The 25,948-nt window shown below is 43.8% G+C and overlaps 1 protein-coding gene across 1 annotated transcript in view; it reads right to left on the bottom strand.

Moving 5' to 3' along the window:
- Dmrt1 (doublesex and mab-3 related transcription factor 1) overlaps nucleotides 1-25,948 on the bottom strand; it is a 93,089-nt gene that overhangs the window by 1,969 nt on the left and 65,172 nt on the right. The gene's annotated exons all lie outside the window — the stretch shown is intronic.

The following is a 25,948-nucleotide window of genomic DNA, read 5'->3' as shown; positions in this document are numbered from 1 at the left end:
TTCAAGCCTAGTGCGAATGTAATTAAGGGGAAGCTGCCTCGGTAATTTCTCTCCTCATTAACTTCCTGATTGGTTTCGGCCTCAGGATTCTGCCGGGCAGTAGTTTGTCACCAATTCCAAATGGCCAATCGTTAATACTAATGTTTGTGTAACTAACTGCCAGCATCTGCCACGGCTTCTTGTACGACAATAATGGTGAAAGGGAACATTAGTGCTCCTGTGTTAATTCAGCTTGTGTCCATCAATAGGGAAATCTATGATGTAATTAGCAAAATGCACTGGGAACAGAGTGCTGAAGTCATTTGTAGAGAACTAAATCATAGTGGAAGCTGAACCAGGTCCTGATGTGTTTGCCATCAATACTTATTATGTTTGGAATTTAATAAGGTATATTACCATGCTGAAAAGAGACCTTTTTACAAGAGAGCACTATTTACGCTTGTTATGGGTTTGGGACTGTTTGGTGCCACTAGTGGGGCTACACAGAAATAACAGAACTGAGATCAAGAAGTGGACCCTTAACCATGCTGCCCGGACACATCACTCCCCAAAGCTCCAGTGTGACAGTGACAGGCACTCCAGCATCCAACAAGGGGAGAGACCATCGGAAAATTCAGTGTATGAATCTGAAGAGCAACCTGGGCCATTTCCTGACAACTCAGTTTTGTACTAAAGGCACTTGTTTCATTTTCCTTAAATAAAAAGATGTGAGTTTGTGAACTTAGAAATATTTCATTAAATCGTATTTTATAGATGTTCAAAGAGCAGGTGTGCAACTGTATAAATGCAGCAAAAACAACAACATATGAATGCACATACATACGTACACACATATACACACTACCACCACCACCATCATGGGGACCCAATAAAGCCTTTACATTTTACTGCAGAACACAATGGCTTCTTACTAAATTTGCATTAGTCCATGAATTTCAACTTCTCTGCAAATTCTGTCTCTGCCCCCTCATCAAACATATACACAGAGAGATGCTGTCCAAGCATGGTAGACGTTTTGCTCAGAGCCAGTCTTAGCACACAGATCTCAAGAGCAGACTGGAGTCTATTTGTTTACTTGCACATTGTCACATCACCAGCAAACCAGGGAGTTTTCTGTCTCCAAGCCATGGGGAAGGAAGTCAATGCTTATTGACTGTGCTCCACAAGAGTGAGGTGTTTCCTCTCTAAGTCATTGCTAAGAGAGCGATCTCTCTGTGGTGTGCAGAAGAACCCCCCCCCAAAGTCTCTGGCACGCTCTTCCCCTGCACCAGCTTAGCCTTGATTATCACACCTGGCTACTCAACCACCTCAGTCCCTGTCTGAGCTTAAGGAACCAAACTATCTGTCCTTCTCAGACTGATGCAGGGGCTTATGGGAGCAAGCGCCTCCCAGTGAACTGTCCTTGGCCTTCAGTGAGAGGCTGAAGGAGATGCCCTCAGCAGGCAGCCTCTTTTGCTCCCGGTTGCCCTTTATTTCCACGGAATTGGGACCACAAATGTGTGAGGCTCCAGGCTCATGGAGCCACAATCCAGGGAGGAGGCAAACAAACCAACTGTTTGGGAAAAGCATCTTTTTTTTAAAAATGTGTTTCTCCATTCCAAATTTAAAGCAAATTTAATGTTATTTTTACATTAAATTAATCTTGTTCAAGGATTAGCACTGTCTTTGAATAAAAGGTTATTGAAGTTAGTGTCACAATCTGTTCAACTCATTTTGGATAGCACCTTTTGAAAGTCCCAAGTGCCCACACAGGCTTGGTGAGCAATGGTCCATGTCTATTGTATGACCATTCTTAACTTCCTTAACTATTGTTTTTTGGGGGCACTCCATCCATTTAAACAAACTTCATCTAACCTTTCTGGAGGCAAGAGTAGGAACTGTAGTTTTAAACGACTTAGTACCAATTAGACATTCAAAAAACCAGACAGGACCTCTTTTTCTTTTTTTCTTTCCAAGTTGACTCTCATGGGCCCTGTAGAGGACTAATTTCAACTCAGAAGGCTTGCCTGTGTCATTTGTAGGCATGCTGCTAACACCTGGTAGCCTCTGCACTGAGAAGCCAACAGACAGCCCTACCATCCCGAGAAATTGGTTCAATCTTTCTGGACAGCAGGCTGGTGACATGTGATCAGAGCTGTAAAACTGTTCATCCCCTCTGACCTGGTAATTCTTCTCTAGGGAATAACCCCAAAGAAAGAGTAATTGACCTAGAGGTGCTCAAGTCACAGCATCACCTCTGAGGATGTTATTGCTTCCCTCTTGTGCTTGGAGGGAGCGGGCAGCTGCATAGGAAAGGGGCAGGAAGCATTAGTAGCAAAAGTCAATTAAAGGTTCTACTTCCTGGGAGCACTGCCTCCTCCCAGAAATAGAAGAAATGAATTAGAGCAGAGACTGCAAAAAGAAAAAGAACCCCTGCCCTTCTCATCTGTCCTGTCACAGTAAGGAGTCCTAAGCCAAGGAGGCTGGCTTGTATGAACCAGCAGGTCTAGGACCTGCTTCCTCTCAAGTCACCAATTAAGCTTATGGCCCCTAAGGCTAAAAACAAACAAATCTTACACATCTCGGTTCTTACCAACATGGAGAAAACACTTCAGATGGTTTTGATGACCTATCTAAACAAAGTAGTCTTTTTGAGAAACCAAATAAATAAATAAATAAACAAGAAAAAAAAAACACTAAAAATAATACAGCAAACCTAACTCAGTCTTTTCCCTCTGTCTTTTGACACTGCAAAGACCCCTGACTTTTAATTTGAATGATCTGTTGTGATGAAGTTGATGTGCTGAGATGAAGAATTCTCTTTCTGTGATGTGAGGAAACACAAGATATTCATGCTTGAAGAGGGAAAACAGTTATTTTTCTCCTCTGTAGGTTAAACACTATCAAAGCCTCACTAAAAAACCCTTGGAAAATAAAATCCAATCGGTGTTCCCCGAGGCTATGGGCTCTGTACTTGGGTGTCACTGCCAAGGGGTCCACTAAAGCGCTGGCCTCTTGCTGGTTTGTAGGTTTAAAGGAATCTGATGAAAAACCGTGAAAATGTCTTCAACAACAAATTCCTCTGCTTCCCGATAAGCAAACTGTTTGGAAATAAAATCACATCCAATCAATACCACTTAGCAGATATTTAATGTTTCACAAAGGAGCGTTCTTCCAGAGTGGAACTGCCGCCCTTCTCACTAACAGTGAAAATAATTAGGATTATCTCAGCTGCCCGAGCTTGGCAGGATCAGTTTGTACTTTCAAACAGCATTAATTCCTGGCACTAAGAACAAGGGATGAAAGGTAAAGACCTGAATGGAGGGCTTTCTTCCACCTGATCTATCAGGATTAGCTCATTCTTTCCCAGGTCGTGCCTGCACTCTAGTTAAGAGGAGGGCCGAGCTGTAACTGATGTAATTAGAAACCACAAGCTGAGAAAAAAATAGTCCATTATTAATCTCCCCATTTACTAGAAATTTACTAAAAAAAAAAAAAAGTAATAATCTTTGAAACAATTAAGTGTGTTTCCCCTTAAGTGGAATTAAAGGCTAGGGACAAGGGCTGGAAGGACTATATTGGATAACTCAGTCCTTAAAAACCACGTTTTAACTTGTCAGTTCTAAAATCTGGGCCCAGCTTTGTGAGGGGCCAGCTCTGTGTCTAGTGTGTTGACATGCAGCTGCCCCACCATGGTTAAAAGAGAGTTCCTGAGGGCTGAATCCACAACTTGGTGCTCCTCCTCCTCCTCTTCCTCTTCTTCCTCCTCCTCCTCTTCACATGACTATGCCAGCCCTCTCAAGCACTGGGAAATCCGGCTTAAAAATGGGAGAGCTTACACCAGAAAATACCTGTCTATGTAACAGTGACCAGATTTCTTTCCTTCCTATGTTTCATGATTACTTGAATATTCATACACAACTCACAAAACGATAGGATGTTTTTATTCTCAAAAAACAAAAAACAAAAAACAAAACAAAACAAAACAAAAACCAACCCACAGGCCTACCAACTGTCTTTCTGCTCCACGCCAAGAGAGCACTGTTCTGGGAGTCTACATTTCTATAGTCACAACCCACTCTGCTCTGCTGGGACTGGACCCTTTGCTGTCATCTTGTTCCATGTTGTCCCAATTAATGTTAATTGTCACCTTGCTGGAACCTAGAATCTTGCTTGAAGACAGGCCTCCAGGCATACCTGTGAAGGATTGTCTGGGTTTGGTTAGTCTCTGGGCATGCCTGTGGGAGATTATTTTGGTTCTATTAATTGAAGTGCAAAGTCCTGCCCACTGTAGGTGGCTGCACTTCCTTCTGGGATCCTGGGCTGTGGAAAGGAGCTGCAGATGGGAATATAACTGGCTGGCTTGAGCTCCTCCTTCTGTGACTTCCCCCAAAACTTAACCTGAACTGTGAGCCAAAAATTCCACTCAGAAATTGCTTTAGTCACGGTTACTTTTTTTTTTTTTTTTAATCACAGCAATCGGAACAGAAACTAAGACCTCTGCTCATATAGAGAGTTCAACTAACACTCAAAGGATAGAACCCTTTCTTGTTTCTACATATCCTGTGCTTGCGCGAACACACACACACAAGGGAAAAAGGGGGTTGTGAGATAACTCAGCAGGTCAGGGAGCTTAATTGCCAGAATTTACATAACGGTGGAGGAGAGAGCATACGCCACACAGCTGTCCTCTGAACTTCATATGTGCATTATAGCACCTCCCCCTCCCGCCCCAACACATTGCATACAGGCATAATATGTATTTTTTATTCTTATTTAAAAAGGGAAAATGGCGACAGGTTGTCCGAGCATTCTGTTCCACCTGAGAGCACAGCATGGCATTGTGGGTCACCACAACGAACTTCAGTGTCAAAGCCTGTGAGTAAACAGACGTTTCAACACTGCAGCTCTGCCTTGATAAAGGCTCACCATCTCTCACTGCCTGCCCCACACCACCTCAGTACCGGGCACTGAACCATGAGTTCTGCCACCAGACACTGACACTACCAAAGTGCTTTCTAACTCACTTTCCTCATGGTGAAAGGAACGCAAGATAGACAAGCCTCTGTTTCTACAGGCTGTATGTACAGATCCAACCAACCTGATTAACAATGCCAGAGTCAAAACCTTTTGTCTGTACTGAACACACACGGGTCCCTCACGCCCTTATTTATTCCCTAAATAATAACATCTGTTTAAACGGTACAGATTAGGTATTGTAAGTTGTGTTTGTTTATTTGTTTGTGACAGGTTTCTCTGTGTAGCCCTGGCTATCCTAGAACTCACACTCAGTAGACCATGCTGGCCTCAAACTCAGAAATCCACCTGTTTCCACCTCTTGAGTGCTGGGGTTAAAGATGTGCACCACCGCTGCCTGGCTCAGATTAAATATGAGTAACCAACATGGCTTAAAGCATACTGAGCATTCCATATCTGGATACCACTTTATTCATTTTTAAAACCGTTTGAGACATAGCTTCACATAGCTCACGTGGCCCTCAGTCAGGTGACCCTGAGCTCCCCTGAGTCAGGAGTGCACCGCTACACCTGGATTAGAACACCGCTTTATGGAACAGACCTGGACATTTGACTTCATAACCTACAACCAGATCCTAAGAACCTAGATTTCTATAGCCACTCATCTGGCGGTGCTGCTCTGACTGTTAAGGAGACAGAATCACCCATAAAGTTTAGGGTCCTAAAGGTGTGATAGTTAATTACTCCTCTCTTCAGGCACAAGATGGACGTCTTCTCCACAGAACTTGGGAGTCCATGTCTAAGGCGGAACTGAGAAAATTAATGGATTTTTTTAAATTCAGCAGTGCTTTGGAAAGAAAACTAAGTCTCACCCACACCACAGTTCAAATATCCCCCAAACTTCTGGGGCAAGTCTGTTTCATGTGTAATGTTCAGAGAAAGGCGGCTTTGATTTTCTTCACCTCTCTGAAACATAACAGAGAGACGGATCGTCATCATGAATTCCAAACTGAAACCTGAGCCTGCTATTTGTGCGTTTTACAGCATTGTGTGTGGGACTTCAATTACATATAACAGTTTCTGAAGCTGGGCCAACCTACAGGAAGACTTAACTGAAGCAGCCGGCAGAGAGCCACGGAAACAGCTCACTGCAGAACTAGAAAGGCAGTTTACAAGGAAAGTCTGGGGTTCCTAAACTGAGATTATCAGAGAGAACAAAGAGGTCTAGCAATGGACACATATGTAAGGAGGGTATGTGGACATAACACAACCATGAAACACTGCGACGTGACACACTGGCAAAAAGAGCCTAAAATCTAACACCACTTTTAAGGATTTGAAGCACAAATGTTTTTTATCTTTGTATTTACAGTGGCGCTGAGTTTCTACAGATTTTAGAATGAGGCTCTTAACATAGGTGGCAGGGGTGAATGGCAATCCTTGGGAACTCTGTAATACCTGCAAGGGCTCGGGCCCACATAAAGATGCCTGGTGGTCGAGTATATGCAGTTGCATTTGATAACAGACCTATGACTATCACATCAATTATGGTCACCCTGAGCGAAGAAGACGCTCTATAGGCCACTTGCCTAATGTGCTGGTGCATACCTTCAGCACTTGAGAGGCAGAGGCAGGTAGATTTCCATGAGTCAATCCAGCTTAGTTTTTATGGTGAATTCTAAGCTAGCCAGGGTTATTGGAGGTGGGAGGAGCAAGGGGTTAGCGTTATGACTTGGAGGAATTTGTTCACTGTCCACAATGAATGGGCTCACAACTACTAATTAACTCCAGCTCCAGAGGGTCCAATTCCCTTTTCTTCGAGCGTACACACATGCACGCACGCACGCATACACACATACATACACACACACACAAATAAATAAAATCTTTTTAAAAGGAAAAAGTGAAGTTAGCTCTGACCAAATGTTTTACAGCAGGAGAAAATTTTAGTGTAGAATTTCAAAAGAAAGAGCCATGTGCGCTTCCGTGCTGAAGAGTGGGGCACGATGGAAAGCCCAACTCTACAGGGCAGTTTGTTAAGCCTGAAACGGGACTGTCAGACTCATGAACAGAACCCATGGGAGCAGGGGACAATGGCTTGAGCCTTATTCTTCTAATCCAGAGTTCTAAATGACCTTGGCTTCTGCTTAATCCAGGCTGGTCCATGATCAGTCAGCTTTTTTTCTGTGGGAATACACCATCTTTGAAAACACTCTGACTCGGTGGTTTTCAACCTTCAGATACTTTGACCCTTTAGTACCTGATATTATGGGGGCCCAACAAACATTAAATTATTTCCGTTGCTACTTCATTTGGCTACTATTGCTAACTGAGGTGTAAATATGTATATGCAGCATATTCTTAGTGACCCCTGTAAGTCATCTGATCCACCAAGGGAGTTGTGACCCGCAGGTTGAGAGCCACTGCTCTAACGGAACTGTTAAAACCAGAAGCTTGAACAACGTGGATTCTAATTCTAGGGGGTCTTTAGCGTAAAAATATTTCAACAACTTTGTAAGGGAACATTCAGGAGCCATTTCTCAAGTAGTACATACATGATACATGCATCGTATCTCGTATCTAGAGCTCGTAATTTGGAAATGAATATTCTGGCCCAAGTGACACACTAGTCACAGGCAGAGGACCACAGGAGGCAGGCAGTTCTACCTTCATTGTCAGGACATTCCTTTTCAAAAAAAAAAAAAAAAAAAAAAAAGCCATCTGGAAATCACAGCCTGACAGGGAGTAGTGTTTCAATCTAAGACAGGAAGAGGATGCAACCAACTTTAAAAACAGCATAAACGGCTGACACCAGGAAGGAAAAATCAGGTGTTTCCAGACAGGAAGACAGACAGCTCACCTAAGTGGCATGTGACTTTACACGCTCAATGTGACATTGGTGTCCTGGATGATCACAGCGATACATGTGTAAGAAGCAGGCACACTGCTTTAGAAAGGCTCCACACAGAAAGGAAAGAAACACAGCTTCTGAGTTCGAGGCCAGCCTGGTCTACAGAGTGAGTTCCAGGACAGCCAGGACTACACAGAGAAACCCTGTCTCAAAAAAACCAAAAAAAAAAAAAAAAAAAAAAAAAAAAAGAAAAAAAGAAACGCAGCACAGACTACACTTTCCCAGAGGAGTTTTTAAGAGTATTTTTATGCTCATGTGAGGCTCTAATCTCATCAATGACAATTTCTTCTGTTAAAATGCTTCCTGCCCGATTTAACCCACAAGAAGGACTCCAAACCTCACAGGTTTAATCAGTGGCCAACATAGGCATCATAAGAACTGAGACCTGTACTCTGCCTCCCCTTTCTCCTTGTCTTTGGTGTTTATTACTGTTTTAGGAGAGGCCAGGACATGCTCATGCTCTTCTGAAAGTATTCTAGTGTGTGTTCAAGGATGACTGGGGGCTGGAAGGTGGCAGGTGGCTCAGTTCTTGCCCAGGGTGCCAGAGTCCCAGAGTCCCCTGGGACTGATAACACTGATTTTAAAAAGCTTACTTTTCCTCCCTATCTGAAGAGAGGAAATCCTGGTCTTTCCTTGTGGGGCTTTTCAGAGCACAGCGGGACCTGGGCAAGAAGTCCCCAGACAGAGCCTCCTAGCACTGGGCCAATAGAGCTTAGCTCTGACCAGGTGAGCAGAGATTTAGCCACGGTGGGACACTTTATCATTTTTCGTTTCCTTCCCCGGGTAAACAAGCTGCTTTCTCTTTAGGGATTTGGTTTTCTGCACTGTTTGGGTTTGACTTTTTGTTTGTTTGTTTTGATTGTGGATAAGACAAACATTTCGCTCTTTATCATTTAAGTGGACCACTCAGAGGCAGAAGGCGCACTCATATTGTGTCCAGCACCATCTACCTCTGGAACATTTTAACCTACTGAATGAAACTCTATTATCAATTAAGCAATAATGGCCCATCCTCTCTTCCCAAGTCATCTCCATCTTCACTCCACTTTCTGGTCCCCGGGATTCTGGCCACTTCAGGTGCCCATGTACATGGAATCATGTGATATATGGGGCTTACTTCACTTAGCACTATGTCCTCAAGGCTCATCCACGTTAGAGCATGTGTCCCAACGACCTTCCTATTAAAGGGTGAGCAGTATCCCACAGCTTAGTGCCCAGCCTGTTTTATTTACACAGTTATCCACCAATGACCATATGGGTTGTGTCTCCTGTTGGACTGCTGTGAATACTGGTGTAACCAGAGGTTCACAAACGACAAAAGGCTCTGCCCCCTATTCTTCTGGGCAGAAGTGGAAATGATGCATCATGTAATAACTTATTTAATTTTAAAAGCACAGTCATACTGTTTTACACAAGGGCTGAGTCATTTTAGACATACATTCCTTGTGCAGAACATGGCTTTCGATGTATTGCTCACACTCACATGCTTCCTGTGCTTCTCAGGCTTGTGCCCCTACTGCCTCCCGTCTCGTCCCTCTTCCCTGATCTCCACCCATCTCCATATAATCTCTTTTCCACTTTCATGTCATATTGATGCCTGTGTGTAGGTATGGATTGGGTTTCAGTCTTCTGATATCCCTCCCATTTCTCCCCTTCTTCCCACCTGCCCAACCCCATCCTTTTTACTACCCCCCCCAATTCAATTGGGGTCACTGTCATTTCACAGTCCCTCCCCAAAGCATGGGCAACTGGAACTGCCTAGTGCCTAGAAAAGATCCCTGGAACCCACCCATGATCTGCTGCTCATCAAAACTCTATCTCCTCCTTCTCTCCTGGCAGAAGGGCACCATATCCTGTCCCCTGTCCTCAGGCCACAGGGTTATCATTTATCCAGAAATCCAACCCTCTTTTCTCACCCAGCCCCGGGCACAGACTTCCTCCACACTGCTGGACTTGCCCCATCTTGTCACAGAAGGCTTTAATAGTATTTCCATGAAGGTGGCTTCATGTCTTGACTTCTCAAAGAAAACTATCTCTGCTCCTGAATGATACTGCTACCATCTCAACCAGAATGGGCAGGCTTCCAGCTAGAGTACAACCAATCACGTCCTTGCTGGTCTTGCGTCATATGTTCACTGATGCTACCTGCTTGCTCAGGCTCTCCCTTGTATTCTCGGCCCACCCCACTCCCTCCCATACTAAATGCTGCTCTCCTGATAATCACGTGACCCCCTTCCCCTCAGCACCTTGCCCCATTGGAATTCTGGCTCATGGTACCCAACACGTAAGCTAATGGCATTTGGTGACCTTCTTCTCCAGATACATATATGTTTTTTTTCCCTTTCTCCATGATAAATGAGGTCTATCAGGGACCATCAGATTAGGTTTTATATAGATTACTTCTATTATGGATTGACTGATTAAAGCTGTGAGCAATTTGAAAAACGAGCTTGAAACAACAAACACACCTAGCATTGTGTCCAACAATGAACAAACACAGTTTTACAGAAAATGCTGTCGTAAAATGGCAGTGTATCAACCTGCAAAATCATTCCACACACATGACAAAGATGTTTATCTCTCCAAACCTTTAAAGCTCTGGAGAGTTAAGTCTCTAGTCTTACTCTGAGAATGGCTGGCTGGCACTTGGTCACTGAATGATTAATTTCATCCTTCATGATACTATTGGAAATTATTTAAATGCCCAGGCACTGACCACATCTCCCCTAACACACACACACACACACACACACACACACACACACACACACACACTGATTCCTGGCCCCACACTCTCAAGAGAGCAGGCATTTTGACACTTGAATCATTTTCAGTAAAGACTGTAATTTAATCTGTAATCCAAAAAGAAGAGTGAGGTCCAGCACTCAAGAGGGCTACTGCTTGCCACTCCCCCCGCCCCAGAGCAAAAGGCAGAGAGCAAGTACTTAACACAGAGAGCAAGTACTCAGGGAGGAGAGCAAGTACTTAACACAGAGAGCAAGTACTCAGGGAGGAGAGCAAGTACTTAACAGTCACCTCAGCTCTTTCAAGGTTGAGACAGTCTTCTGTTCATCCTGGAAAGTACTAACTCATCTCCAAAGACATGATTTACAGAAGGAAACGCTGCAAGCTTCCTGTCAACCAGAAACACCAAATGGCACCAACTGTTGGGTTTACACACTAGCTTTGGTGGCACCATAGTTCATAAAGGGTTTTTTGTTGTTGTTTTGTTGGCCACATCTGAGATGTTAGACACAGAGTGCTCCATTGGGGAGCACAATGTTCTGCCACACAGAGTAGACTGACTTCCTCTCTGTTTTCTAATCTGCCTCCAGAAGAAGCTAAAACTCTCTCTAAAAATGTCCAAGCTGAGGTGGTGGCAGTGACTCACGCCTTTGATCCCAGCAGAGGCAGGAGAAGCTCTGAGGTTGAGACCAGCCTGGTCTACAGAGTGAGTTCCAGGAACAGCCATGGCTAAACGGAGAAATCCTGTCTTGAAACAAAGGCAACGATGATGATGACAATGTACAAACCAGTCGCTTTAATTCAGAGAGTATTTCCTGAGATTCTGTTTGGGGGCTAACATTGATCTAGGTAAGAAATAAACACCAGTGAGTAAATGTCTCTGCTCATAAGAAAATGCCTATGGCCAGAAACACTTGGAGCCAAAAGCCAACCACATGACTTAGTGATGGCATGTCCCCTAACAATCCAAGACAGCTCTGAGCAACTCCTCATCCCTAATACAAACAACAGTGTTAAATGCTATTGTAATTAAAGAGGTATGTGACAGACCTGTTTGCTCAAAACAGGCATTCCCCTAACAGCCTGGCCTCTCCGTTGTTCTTGTAAGAGGGCAGAGTATCAGAAAGTGTTCCAGACACTTGACCACTGGCACAGGCTAGGAACAAGTTGAAGCTTGTTGTGCTGGCCTGGTCTTTATATTTCCCTCACTTCATTCGTGTCCTGTGTTCGGATCTTAGTTGTCCCCAGCCTCTTGGTCCTCTCCCAGCATCTCCCTCTCCCTTCAGTCTGCTCTAGAAAGTCTTCTATTCCGAGTACTCGACAAGGAACTTTTGGAAGAAAAACATCCAGCAAAACTAACTCACCCAAGGCACAAGCTACATATGGCTCATTTTCTTGTTAACATGTTACAGAAGGACTTTCCTGACACACAGAGATGTCAACTCCATGGCAGGGTAAACTTCTGAAGTGTTCTCTGCAGAACACACTGCTATCAATGCACAAATTGTTACCTTTCATTTTTCCTACATAAGGGCTGAGTTTTGAGACCGGTCTCACTGCGTACCCTTGGCTGGTAGAGCTCATGATATAAACCTAGATGGCCTAAAAATGACAGCAATCCTCCTGCCTCTGCCTCCCAAGTGCTGGGATTAAATGTGTGTACCAGCACCATCACCTGGCTGTCTGCTGATACTTTCTAGCAGAGTTTGTAGCCCGTGCTCAGTATGACCTCATGCTGGGACAGTGTGAGCTGGCTCACGTGACTTGTCCATGAAATGATTCCAGCTGACACGCGCCATTTAGATCCCCTTCACTCTGCCTTCCAGGAGCTTGACTGGCCACACAGCAATGGGCTCGTATTTAAAGAGAAGACATGAGATCATTTTATTTTTCTGCTTATAGGTAACTCTCATGCTGCCCAGTCCTGTGATGATGCTTCTGGGTTCTAACTAGATGTTTGCTGGAGAAATGAAGACAACTATTTCTACTCTGAAATAGTACTAGTTACAACACTGATCCAATAAAATTTAGAAGGAAAATCCACAGATATCAGAAGTAACTAACTAATGCACTTGGTAGTTAAAGGGGAAATATTTTAATGTTAAATTTATTTATTTAAAATAATTATCTCTGACTGCAAGAGAAAAGCTGACTGCCAAAGATTTGAGACAAAATAGATAGGTATAGGCAAAAACCAACATATAAACTTAAATAAAATCACCTTTAAACAAAATAAAGGTGATACATTTAAATATTTAAGTCTTGATTTTATGTAAATACAAATTATTTATTTTAAGAAGTACCTGGAACATTTTATGCCAAAACATATAACCAAATAACAAAGAACAAAGAATTATTATTATTTTAGTAATAAAAAAAGCAATATTCATTAAGACGGTAAGCAGAGGAACCAGCCGGCTGCTTCAGGCACCATGCTCCTCCATGGAAGAGCCTCACTGGAACTGTGGGAGTGAGCCACTTCTTTAATGAGCATAGCTGGAAAACACCAGGGACCTGAAACAGGAGCCTTGGGAAGGCGGGACCCCAGCAAGTGCTGACTGAGGTGAGCAGGCTTGCAGATGAGGTGCAGCCCACATTATTTATTAGCATAATTATCAGACATAATGGCTCCTACTGTGTTCTGAGCATTGTTCTTTAAATGTCTCTCATCTTTACCAAAACCTTTCCAGGAGGTGGTGATAAATAGCCCCCTTTGATGGGTTTAAAAAGCTGAGTCTCAGAGAAGGTGATAAGCATGCCCAAGGACACACTCCTGCTGAGTGTCAGAACGAACCTGGACTGTCTACAAGCCGCCATGGCACCTGAAGCACCTTTGCTGGTTTTACTAACATCTGCCTCAGTTCACAAAGTCAGCAGCCTGAGCACCTGTCCAGGCTCAAAAGGCAGCTTTGAGTGGAATTGTGTGTTTTCTTCCCAAAAGTCAAACTAGGGAGCCAGCCACACAGGGATTCCAATTCCCAGCTCTCTAGAACTCAATTTCCAAAAGACTTTAGTACCATCCGATCCAGCAAATGCTGTGTCTGGATATCAAGTCCGAGGAGGGGAAATCAGGTTCCGTGAAGAATCTGCACACTCATATTCATGTTCCCCGATGCACAACTCACAATGGTTATTACCATGGAAACAACTTAATATCCCTTGACAGAGAGGTAGAGAAGGCCTGCTATCCATGTATTATTGCTATCTGCATATTATTCAGCCTTCAAAAAGGGGACTCTTGCTATTAACTAAAGATAACATGTGTGAGCCTGGAGCTCATGCCAACCAAAATAAGCCCGGCCAATTGCTGCCAATCCCAGATTCATGGGGCATCCAAATGAACCGAACTCAGAGAAACAGAGACAGGTAGACAGGTAGACAGGTTCAGAGGGTACTAAGTTCCACTGATGCATGAGAGCCAGCCCTAGAGATCTGTCATAGAGTACTCACAGTTAACTGTCATGTCAAGGAGCAAGAAAGACAGTAATTAATATAGATCCTGAAGGATGGGTTTGTGCCCTAACCGTGGCAATGGTCTCCAAACATATCAAGTTGTTTGCTTCACAGATGCAGTTTCTGATACCAAACGTGCATCCTTTGGCTGTTTTCTAAGATGTTCAGAGATCCCTGCTGTGATGACAGGAGTAAAGCAGGGAGACTCTACACAGCTGGGTAGATTCTAGTGTTTAGGAAGATGAACTAGAAGCCCTGGGTTTTCTTTTTAGATCCACATCTTGCTGCAGAGACTTCTGAGTCCTAATGTGTAGAGAAGAGAAGAGTCATAGTGCTACCTGCCCTGGGCAGGAGGACAAGCCCATGGGCCCGGGAGAAGCCAATAGCATCCATGGAAAAGCTAACAGAGACAAAGGAGACAGCAAGCACCTGATGCCAGAGGATGAAACTGTAGGACTGTAACTGTGGGGATCTGAGAGCCAGAGATGGCAGTAAAAACAGTTCAAGGAAGCCGGGCCTGGTGGTACATGCTTTTAATTCCAGCACTTGGGAGGCAAAGGCAGGCAGATATCTCTTGATGTCAGCCTGGTCTACAAAGCAAGTCCAAGACAGCTAGGGCTCTGTTACACAGAGAAAACCTGCCTTAAAAACAAACAAACAAACAAACAAGCTCACGGACTTGTGGTTCTTTTGGTAGGAGGGGGGAAAAAGGGTAAGACTAACCCAACTGACTTCCCTTCTCAGACCCCACCTTTCTACAACATAAAAGCTTTGACCCCTGTGTGTAACTGTTTCCTTCAAGGTTGAAACATTCCATCCTGCAGGGAAGGTCCTTAAGCAGGAAGGTAGATTACTCAAAATAGCATAAGGAAGTCCCTGAAACTGACCAGATTCACCATGCCCCTCCCTAACAGAGTAAGCAATCAAAGCTGAGAGTCCCTCTCCTATAAGCCAAGCTGCCTGGGAAAGGTGTACACTAGAATCACCTGCAAAGGACACTCTCTAACCTGTTGAGCTGCCTGCAGGCTGTGCACTGTGCCCCAAGTTTCCTAGCTGTTGTGAACTGTCACTCATGCTGGGGTGGGCCTTGGTGATGCAGCTGTCTTTGGGTCATTTCTGCTTTTGTAACTAATCCTTCACCCATACTCCTGTAAGTAACTCCTATAAAACTCATCTCTTCACCAAGCTGGACTCTGGTGCTATCTTTACTTTGGTCTGTCCTGTATTCCCTTTCTGGGGTGAGTAGACGTGTGTATCTATCACTCCTGGGAAAAGTTCTGTCATACGGTAGCTCCCTTCAACAGACTCCTGCTGAAAGGAAGAAACCACACCAGGCAGAATGGAGGGAGGAGTTAGCTAGCAGGCAGGCACTGGGTGGGCCCCTGGCAGGACTCTCCCCATAGGTTTTACACCTCACTGGAGCTCCTAAAGCACACAGAGTGTCTGGCTGGGCAGGCCTGGCTGCACAGAGCCAAGCAGGTATGTTTACAGGGTAGGTAAGTAATTACCCAACTCCACCTCCTGTGACCTGCCATGATGCCAGGGTAGAGACAATGAAAAATGAACCAATTCACCCCAGCAGGCTTCAGCACCCTCGGTCAGCAGTATCGACTCCTGATACATCTAACAGAAACGTTTACTGCTGGCAGGTCCACTGTGGGGATGAATCTATCAATCAATGAAGCTAACACAGAGTTCCGACTCAGGCTGCAACTTTAAAAACCTGACTGATGGGAAATGGTTAACAACATGATGATAAACTCTTGGATTCAGGCAGTGTCTCTAAGAACTATATTGACCCCCCTGTGATACCTTCTTTGGGCCCCCAGAGTTTCCAGAGCTGTAAGGGGGGGGGGGTTGAGTTGCATAAACTTATCTTCTTTCTCTTCTAGAACTTAGATTCCTTCATGTACCGATTTCTGGGGTCCCCATTTCTGCTCAGCCCCAGTGGTTTGAGCACCTGTTCAGAGTCAGAATTAATGGTGTACAAAGGAAGAGTTGGGTAATTTATCATCAAGTGATTACTTCTGAAGCAAGAAATGAAGACCTTTCCATTTCTAACAGATATTAATGTTTCCTGTTGTCAGTAACAGGCTGAGTTTTTTCCCAACCACTGGGACACGCTGCTACATGGGATGAGGCTCAACTCTTCCACCTCTGGGCTGGAGTAGAAAACCTGCTACCAATGTCAGAATGACAGCCTCAGCCTCGCAATGACTGAAATCTGAGCAGTAGCAGCCTGGATATGATTGGTTCTTTAGGACCTAGATCTTGCAAGGACATCAATGGCTGCTCTTTTGTGAGTCTTGGTGATTGTCCAGTGTAGCCTCAATGGACACAGTGAATACACACTCTTACCAGCACTGAAAATACATGTCTTCTCATCTTTCCTACAAAGCAGACAGCATGTATTTTAGACACAAGTGTTGCCATAGTATATGGGTAAAAGAGCAGAATAATTCTCTTGCGTGTAAAAGTATGTAAGTACATACATGTAAGGGACAGGGCACAACCTCTGGTGAGATTCCTCAGGCACTGTCCACTTTAATTTATTCTAAAACCTGAAGCTCCTACTTAGAGGCAAAGATGGTTGATCACTGAGACTCAGTGACCAACAGTTGATCACTGTCTCTGCCTCCCAGTGACAGGAGTACAAACACAGCAAGAAACAGGAGTTATTTTTTTTCCCCTTGGGTTCTGGTCCTTAGGTCCTCAGGCTTGCAAAACAAGTACTTTAGTGACAGAGCCATCTCTGCAGCCCTCGGACATAGTATTTTTATGCAGAGATCAATTGGGATTCCATGCAAGGTGGCTGTTAGGTAGATGCGAATTGTGCTGGAGGGGCTTGGCCTGTAACCTTTCCTTGCAAGGTGGGGCTGGAGTAGTGGTAGAGAAATGGTCCAGTTATCTGACACCTCAGGCACTGCTCACCACTTGGTGGGACCCTCCTCAAACATCTGACTGATGGAAAGGAAAGTTTTTCTCTATGTTTCAGCCAGACAAAAAAAGGTAGATGTTGGGAAAACCAACATCACCAAGAGCATGGTACAAATGCAAGCTGGGTCTTGAGGTTCATTTAGCAGCATTTAACATGGTCTGGAAGGCAGGCATTCACAGCAATGTACCCTTTTCACACCTCCACAGAAAACACCAGCACATCTGGACATGGACAAGTTCAGCATTTGTTTGCAACATCAAACAAACAAACAAATACAGGACCCACGAAGGTAAACTCAAAATGAGGGCATTAAGCAATAAATAATCTTTCATCCAAACTGCCTGAACCGTTTATTAGTATACCAGTTTAAAAAAAGAAAACAAAACCAGAGAAAACCCACTTATACTAGCATGAAGGAGCTCTAAGATCCACTTTAGACTGGAAAAGGAGTGGGAAACCATACACTTCCTACAACACCGCTTACGTTAAAAAATCCAAGACTGAATTTCTGCAGAAATACAAGCCTGTGTGCGGCTTCACAGCAGAAAGCCTGGGATGTGCTACACCAAGAACTTAGCTTCAATAGAGTGGTCAGAAAGAGAACCCAACCCATTATTAACACCAAGACTATAGCTGGCAACAATGATGTGGTTTTCTTTTGAAAACCAAATGGTGGGGAGCCAGAGAACAAACAAAAGCCAAAAAAAAAAAAAAAAAAAATCAAAACTGTACATTTAAGGAAAAATAAAAGTATGCATTCAGAGATATGTTTCTAAAAGCCAGCTTCCAAAAAAGAATTAGAACATTTTTATTATTTTATTATTTATTAACTGTGTGTGCCTGCACCGTGGCTTATGAACAAAGGTCAGAGAACAAGTTATAGTCAGTTCACTCGACATGCATTTCAGGGATGACACTTAGACTTACAGGCTCGGTGGCAAGTGCCTTTACCCACTGAGCCATGGCCAGCCCGAGACTTACTTTAGACATTATTCTCTTTAAAAATTAAACTTGATTTTTAAAGTGCTTCTTAAGTTTTTGTTTTAAAAATTAGGTATTCATTTATGTATATTTTGCCCACATGTATGTTTGTGCATGGAAAGCTTGTTCCATGCCTGAGGTCAGGAAAGGGTATCAGATCCTCTAGAAATGGGAGTTATGAATGACTGTGAACTAGGAAGTTAACTCCAGCCCTCTGCAAGAGCAACAAGTGTTCTTAACTCCTTAGGCATCTCTCCCACTCCTAAAATATCCTTTTAAAATAAGTTTAAATTATGAAAGCTATGTAGCAAGTTTCACCTTGAGGTGAAATGGTTAGTGCAAACTATTATGGAAAAAGTCACTAACCTACCACTCAGCTGTATTGTTAAGACAAGCCACCATAAACCTTCAAGTTATGGAAAACACTACACTGAAAAAGTTCTAACTAAAATTTGAAGTGAGTCTGTTTGAATTCAGCCTCTCTTTATACAATACAGATCCAGGCAATTTCTTAGTAGTTGCCCTTTGGGGATGCATGTTTTAGGTGACAATTTCAGTTTACTAGGCCATCCCGTGAGCCTAGTAAGTGGTCACAAACCTTGCAACGCAAGAGACCTGCAACCTGCATCAGAACACAAGGCATAAACGTGTGCTCAGAACACCAGGGAAGAGGAAGTGTGTTCCAGGCGTGTCGTCTAACATCATGAGCCCCTGAGAATGTAGCAGAACACAGCAACAGGCAAAGAATAAAGCAGAATAAAAGGATTTCCAAAACCAAGGATCAGGTTTGCATACCAAAGAGTTGGGGGCTTATGAAAGGGTAATCTGAGGTTAGTGGCAAGATTCTAGCCTCAGAACGTGTCGGCCACCCAGGAGTCTAAATATCAGAAATTCCATTATTAAACATTCAATTCTTCAGAATAAACGCTGGCCTCCTGTTAAAATGCAAATAATCAAGAAGAGCAAGACACAAAATCAATGTTACTTCACCACATTATTTATCAAATTGTTTTCTCTCAAAAGAGGAGGGGGCAGAAGAGTTGGGCTACTAGAAGTCAGAAAAAGAGTGAGAAAGAGAGTGTGTGTGTGTGTACATGCAATGCAGGTGTGTACTGATCATGTGAGGACTCTGGACAGGAAATTCACACTAGTGAGTTTAACCCCACTAATCCCCCAGTTTCTTTCCTGGAATCACTCTTGGAATCGGAGCACTGTCAACTGTAGTCTTGAAGAATTTGCCAGCTCAAACTTGGTCAGGGAGCTTAAGGTCATAGATTATGGATTCTTTGCAGCCAATGAAAGTATCTAAAATGAGCCCAGGCCCAAGAGATGCCCTCTACATGCAAGATTCTACTTAAGCAACAGAGACGAAAGGAAGGCACACTACCAGCTCCAACCTGTACCAGGAAAACCAGGGCTCAGGAAGGGCGAGGAATCATTGAAAGTCATGAGGCCACTGACATCCAGGTCTGAGGAAACCCCAGCTCGGTGCTCATCAGTATGGAAGCCTACCCCCCCCCCCCAGAAGTAAGTTGGTCACGACTCAGTGCTTATGTCTATGAGGCACCCACAGTCCCCAAAGGTCACCAGTGCCTTTAAACTCATCCTTTCCTCCATCAGATATATTTGATAAAAATACATTGTTTTGGCATATATATTTTTAAATAAAATATATTAATACATATATAAGTTTTATGGGGAGGGGCCTTTGATGATACAGCTGTCTTTGAGTCATTTCTGCTCCACCCACATTCCTATAAAGTAACTCACCGACTCACCAAATTGGACTTTGGTGGTTTCCGTACTTTGGTCTATTGTGGGTTCCATATCTGGAGTGTATGTGTGTAGCATCTTCTTAGAAAAAGTTTTGTCCACATTTCCCACAATTTCTCCTCTCTCTCTCTCTCTCTCTCAATATATGGTTTCTCTGTGTAACCCTGGCTGTCCTGGAACTTTCTCTGGAGACCAGGCTGGTCTTGAACTCAGAGATCCACCTGCCTCTGCCTCCCAAGTGCTGGAATTGAAGATGTGCACCACCACTGCCCAGCATTAGGCTGTCTTGAAATCTCCTCTATTTCCCCAATTTCTCACTGTGGCAAAATGCAGATAAAATTTACTCTCTTCACCGCTTTTTTGTTTTTCTTTTAGTTTTTTTTAAAAGAATTATTTATTTATTTTATATGAGTACACTGTAGCTGTCTTCAGACACACCAGAAGAGGGCATCAGATCCCATTACAGATGGTTGTGGGACACCATGTGGTTGCTGGGAATTGAACTCAGGACCTCTGGAAGAGCAGTCAGAGCTCTAAACCACTGAGCCACCTCTCCAGCTCCCTCTTCACTGTTTTTAAGGGTGTGGTGTCTTTTTTACTATGCCACCATCACCTTCTAGCTCCTGGACCCTTTCATCTTTCCACCCTGAAATGACAGTCGTCATTTGTAATGAAATGTCCATTCTCTTCTGTCCTCGATCCCTGGTGATTATTTTGAGTGTCTATGGTCTCATACTAAGGACCATGTCCAACTGGAATTGAGTGGTATTTGCCTTTTGTGATTGGTTTTTTTCTTTCACTTAGCACAATGTCTTAAGGCTCCTCCATGATGCCTCCTGTATCAGTACGTCCTTCCTTTAAGGTTATGTAACAGTCACTATTCGTGTGCAACTCATTTATTTATTTCTTTGTTTGTGAACTGACCTTTGAGTTATTTCCCACTTCACCTTAAAAAAAAAAAACTATCTTTAGGCCAGCATGCTGTTGTTCCCTCTTGTAGATATTAACAGGGATTATATGAGACACTAATATAGCAGAGCAAGCCATGGAAAAAAATGTCAGTGGAAGACAATGGTCCAGATCACAGAGAGAGGCCCAAAGAAAAAGAAAACCACGAGTGATCTCTTATGGATCATTTAGTGTGAACTGGCAATCGCATACCAGAGCCACCACACCTGACTCTGTCTGGCCGTTGAGGATAAGACGTTTGGTCAGTCAAATCTGCAAAAGGAATGCAGTTATTCCCAGAGATTTCTAACTACATACCAGGCAGCATCCACCCTTCCTAAGACCGTGACTGCAGTCAAGCAATCGGAAGAGAAATACTTTTCCAAAACTGAGTTTCTTTGCTTTCAATTTAGTGGCATTCAGAAGTACAAAATACTATTGTTAAAAGCCCAGTGCACTGGGCAGACACACAGTTGAGTAGTGGATTTCCGACAGGCTGACATCTAGGTATAGTGTTATGACTGTGTCTCTAGCCTTGAAAATTACTTTTGTGTAACTTCAGGGAAACAACTTCTGTAGTTTACTATAAAGAATTCCCTCTTTGGCTTAACAGCAGCAATATACTGTTAACAGGATTTAAAAACAAAACAGAACATTTGCCTCCATTCACTGGAGACAAGCTTTTGGTTTGATAAACAAAACAAGTGGCGTATACTCAAAGGCTCACTTGAATGGACAGAGCAGTCCTGGTTTACTCCAATGGGTCTGGAGAGGGTGTCATATATTATGGACCAGTGAATGCTGTGGCAACTGCTTTTCCAAACTGGACATTGATCCATGAAGATGCGTACTCAGGACTCTCTGCAGCATAAACCTCACAGCCTCGGGCAAGTGCTAATAGAAATGTTGTACAAGGCGTGGTGACAGTGGTATGCGGAAGGTGCAATTAGGGCCGTATTTAACCTAATCTATTGCTCATCAGAAAATACTTAGCGTGGAATCAGGCACAGGGCTGACAAGGAGCACAGGCCACTTAACTGTCCCCTCCGGCAATCACTCTCTCAGCCCCAGAGTGTGGCAAATTAAAACAACTAAGCATTGACTTTTTGCTTCTGTAAACATTACAGGGTGATTGACGACAATGATGTCAGGCTACAGCCAGAAAGGCTTTACCACCGCCCCCCCTCCTCAAGTGGCATTCCTGTGGGGCAGGGAGGAAAGGGGGCTCTGTTACTAGGGCTCACCTAGAGAGGAGAGGCAGCATCCTACCAAGTACATAAGTTGCTTCAGAGGACTCTTAAGGGTTTAATCAAATCAATATTTGTCACTTTCAAACTGAAAAATATTCTTCCAACTGGAAAATTTGAAAACCAGTATTTTACTAGTCTGCTATCTACCCTGAAGGGAAGGATTCCTTCCTCTCATTATCTGTCTCCTTTACCTCAAAACTGTAAGCAATAGGAAAAAGACAGCTGGGGTAACTGGCGGGGACCAGCAGACAAAGGAATAGAAAACCAAGATACTTAGCAGGGGTGTTTCTCATCTGGTCACAAAAAGAGGACCAGGCATTGATCTTGCTCTGATCCAGGCTACCTTCATCTTTGGTTTAGAGGCTGTTCACTGAGAAAAAGGACAGCCATATCCACAACCATGCTGGGAACACTGGGTATCTACCCAGTAGAGAACAGAGGTAGACAGTTACCTAGATACCACAAGGCAACATTAACTCAAAGTGGATCAAATACCTGCTGTAAACAGAAGTGCTAAGACCAGAAAACTCTTAAAGAACAGAAAGTATCCTGCCACTGGATTGTGCAACTCTCAGAGGTGGCATCAAAGCACAGGCAACAGATGAAAGGTGAACAAACTGGATTTTATCGAAATGTAAAAACCTTCTTTGCATCAAGACACAAACAACCCAGTGGAGCAGCAACCCATGGAACAGGAGAACACACGTCAATCATGTATCAGATAGTGATGAATGCCACTTTCCCAACCTTGGCTTTAATGGCAGCAATGCTTGCCAAGTCCCCAAGGCTAATGTGCTGCCCCAAGGCTACAAGGCAAGTTTTCCACCCTGGGCAAGCACTCATTCTTGGACCAAGATCAACCACATTTTACGTTAGGCACCTTCCATCTATTTAAAGAAGAAAAAAGTGTGCATCGCAGGTGCGGACGAAGGATCAGTCAGTGTTTGTCAGCACCCACTCAATGCGTCTGTCAGTAACACCTGCTCAGCCCGACGGGCTATTTGAATAAGGACTGCTGTGCCTACAAAAGTTAGACTTTTAAATGGTATTTGTTCAACGTATGGTACTTGTGTTCACGCCTTTGTCTCTGCTTTAAACTCTTGAGTTATTCTTTCTGTCAGTATAAAAGTTCCAAAGTGCTATTTAATGGGACCCTCGGTGATGACAGAAAAATTCTACTTCCCCTCAATATCGTCTCAAGAAAAGAATGGCTACTGAGTGAGCAGTTGAAATGTGGCTATCGTGACAGAGAAACTGGATCTTTAATTAAAAGCTCAGAGCCCTGTGTGGCTGGCCAGCTACTGTTCTAGATGTAGCAGGTCAAGGAGAAGCTGAAGGCAGGGAGTTCTGTACTGAAGTCTCTGGTTGAAAGGAGTAGCTGAGAGAAAAGTCAGATGAGCAGCCAGAGCTCACTGTATTTTGTTCTTGGCTGCTGTAACAAACTACCTGAGACTGGATTGCCACACACACACACACACACACCACACAATCACATCATACACACAAATACACATGCACACACACAATCACATCTTATACACACATACATATACTCACACATGCACACACACTCACACGCACACATACACACATCATGCACACACAAATACACTCAAACATGCACACACACAATCACATCATACACATACTCACACATGCACACTCACACGCACACACACATCATGCACACAAAAATACACTCAAACATGCACACACACAATCACAGCATACACATACATATATATTCACACATGCACACACACTCACACGCACACACACACACACATCATGCACACAAAAATACACTCAAACATGCACACACACAATCACATCATACACACACATACATATACTCACATGCACTCACACTCACACACACACACACACACATCATGCACACACACACCAATCATATATACGTGTGCACACTCACACACCACACAATCATAACATACACTCACAATATGCTCACATATGCACACGCTCACACACCACACAATCATACATTTACGCGCACACACATGCACACACCAATCATATCATTATACAGACACACATACACTTACACATTCACACGCACACATACATACACCACATAATCACATCACAACTCCTAGAAGCCATGCACGTTCGCATTGACATTCTGGTGAAGAGACCCCTGAATTCCTCACACACTTGCCAGGAAAATGGGCGACACTTGTACCTGCAGCAGTACACCACAGGTAAGCTGCCCAGAGCAGAAGAGCAGAATTTCTTTTCTGAAGGTATTTTTAAAAAAGAATCCAAATTATAGGGAATGGGAACTCAAAAATGAGGAGACAACCTAGAAAAATGATGTCCCTTGCACTGAAGTATAATTATTAAAGTCTAAGGTCCCAAGAAATTCCCTTGGCCCTGGGGATCTAGCCACAGGCAGGGGCCTGACACTGGCTGGGCATGTCAACATGAGAGGGAAACACGCACAGGAGGCTGTAAGTGCAGGGCACAGACTTACCCTTGGACACGGTAAATCTTAAGTGTCTATTTCCCAAGAACCTTATCATAAAGAGAAGACATATGGCGACATGCAAGCCTCCAAGTGCTGTGACCTCACTGCTCTCCCTTCGTCTTCCACAGCTGCTGAAGTCCTAGCCCCCACTGGAACTGAGCTTAGGGAAGGACTTAGGGACACAGGCAGTGTTAAGTAAAGTCAGTTATGAGGGACTCTGGTCCCTTAAGAAATCAAACCACAACTGTTCTCTGTCTCTGTCTCTCTGTCTTTGTCACTGTCACACAGTCTCTCTCTCTCTCTCTCTCTCTCTCTCTCTCTCTCTCTCTCACACACACACACACACACACACACACACACACACACACACACACATTTCGGGGAGGACTCTCTGAGAACACAATGGCACTGAACCAGAAACTAATCCCAACTTCACGTTATCTTGGACTTCTGGCTTCCAGGAAGGAAACATTCTGGGCAAAGAGTCGTCCATCTGTGGTATTTAGTCACAGCATCCTGAGCAGACAACAGAAACAATATAACCTGGATCACCTACGGTCCATACACACCATATGCCTGTTTCATGTAGCAGACTCTGGCCACTGCATACACCCAGATGTCCAGCAGAAGGGCTTCTGGGAACTTACTTGACATAAAACACACCTGTGATCTGAAAGTTCTGGTTTGTTTTGCTGGGTCATACAATAGTTCTCAATCTTGTACTTAATAAAACTCTTTTGTAGGCTGGGGCGATACTTGCTCATAAAAGCAGATGAAGCTTCAGAACATGCTACATTACAGACGAGCTCTGAAAAGATGCTTAAGTAAGACAGAGGCATAAGACCAAATACTATCATGTTCCATACATATAAACTGTCAAGGCCAGGGATTCTGCCTAGGAATAATTCATTTGCCAAACATACCAAGGAGCCTTTGTTTTTTTTTTCCCCAACAATGAAAGAAAAGGGGGGAAAAAAAGTCCACACTGGGCAAATGATTATGGACAGGGGCAGGAAGAAGAGGGACATGGAGTGTGGCTGCTAATGGCTGTGGGGACTCTGTCTGGAATGGTGGGAATGCTTTGGAACTAGATAGTGGCGATGGTTGCACAACTTTGCCAATATATTAAAAACCACTGAATTGAATAGCTTAAAAGGGTGAGCTTTATGGAATGTGAAATATATCTCGGTAAGGCTCTTATAAACAAACTAATAAATCAAGCCCCAGCCCCCTCGATAGCCACACAGGTAACAGAATCAAAGCATGCCTGGAGAAGGCAGTACATCGGCACACTTCAGAGTGTGGCTGGTACCCAGGCTTCTCTAGCTAGAGAAGAAAACCGGTCCTGAGGTCATGGAGACCACGGCTAATCCTAGAGTAAGAACAGGACACAGGCACAGGCTATGCTTAGTCTCACACCCTACAGAGGCAATGCTGTTATGCACACAGAAAGGGAGACATGTCCTAGATCCTACCAGCATTAAAGACCATTGTGGCCCTCTATC

The sequence above is a fragment of the Arvicanthis niloticus genome, chromosome 1, assembly GCF_011762505.2.
Source record: "Arvicanthis niloticus isolate mArvNil1 chromosome 1, mArvNil1.pat.X, whole genome shotgun sequence".
Lineage (NCBI taxonomy): Eukaryota > Metazoa > Chordata > Mammalia > Rodentia > Muridae > Arvicanthis > Arvicanthis niloticus.
Note: the sequence above shows the minus strand (reverse complement) of the source record. Positions and strands in the feature narration are given on the sequence as shown.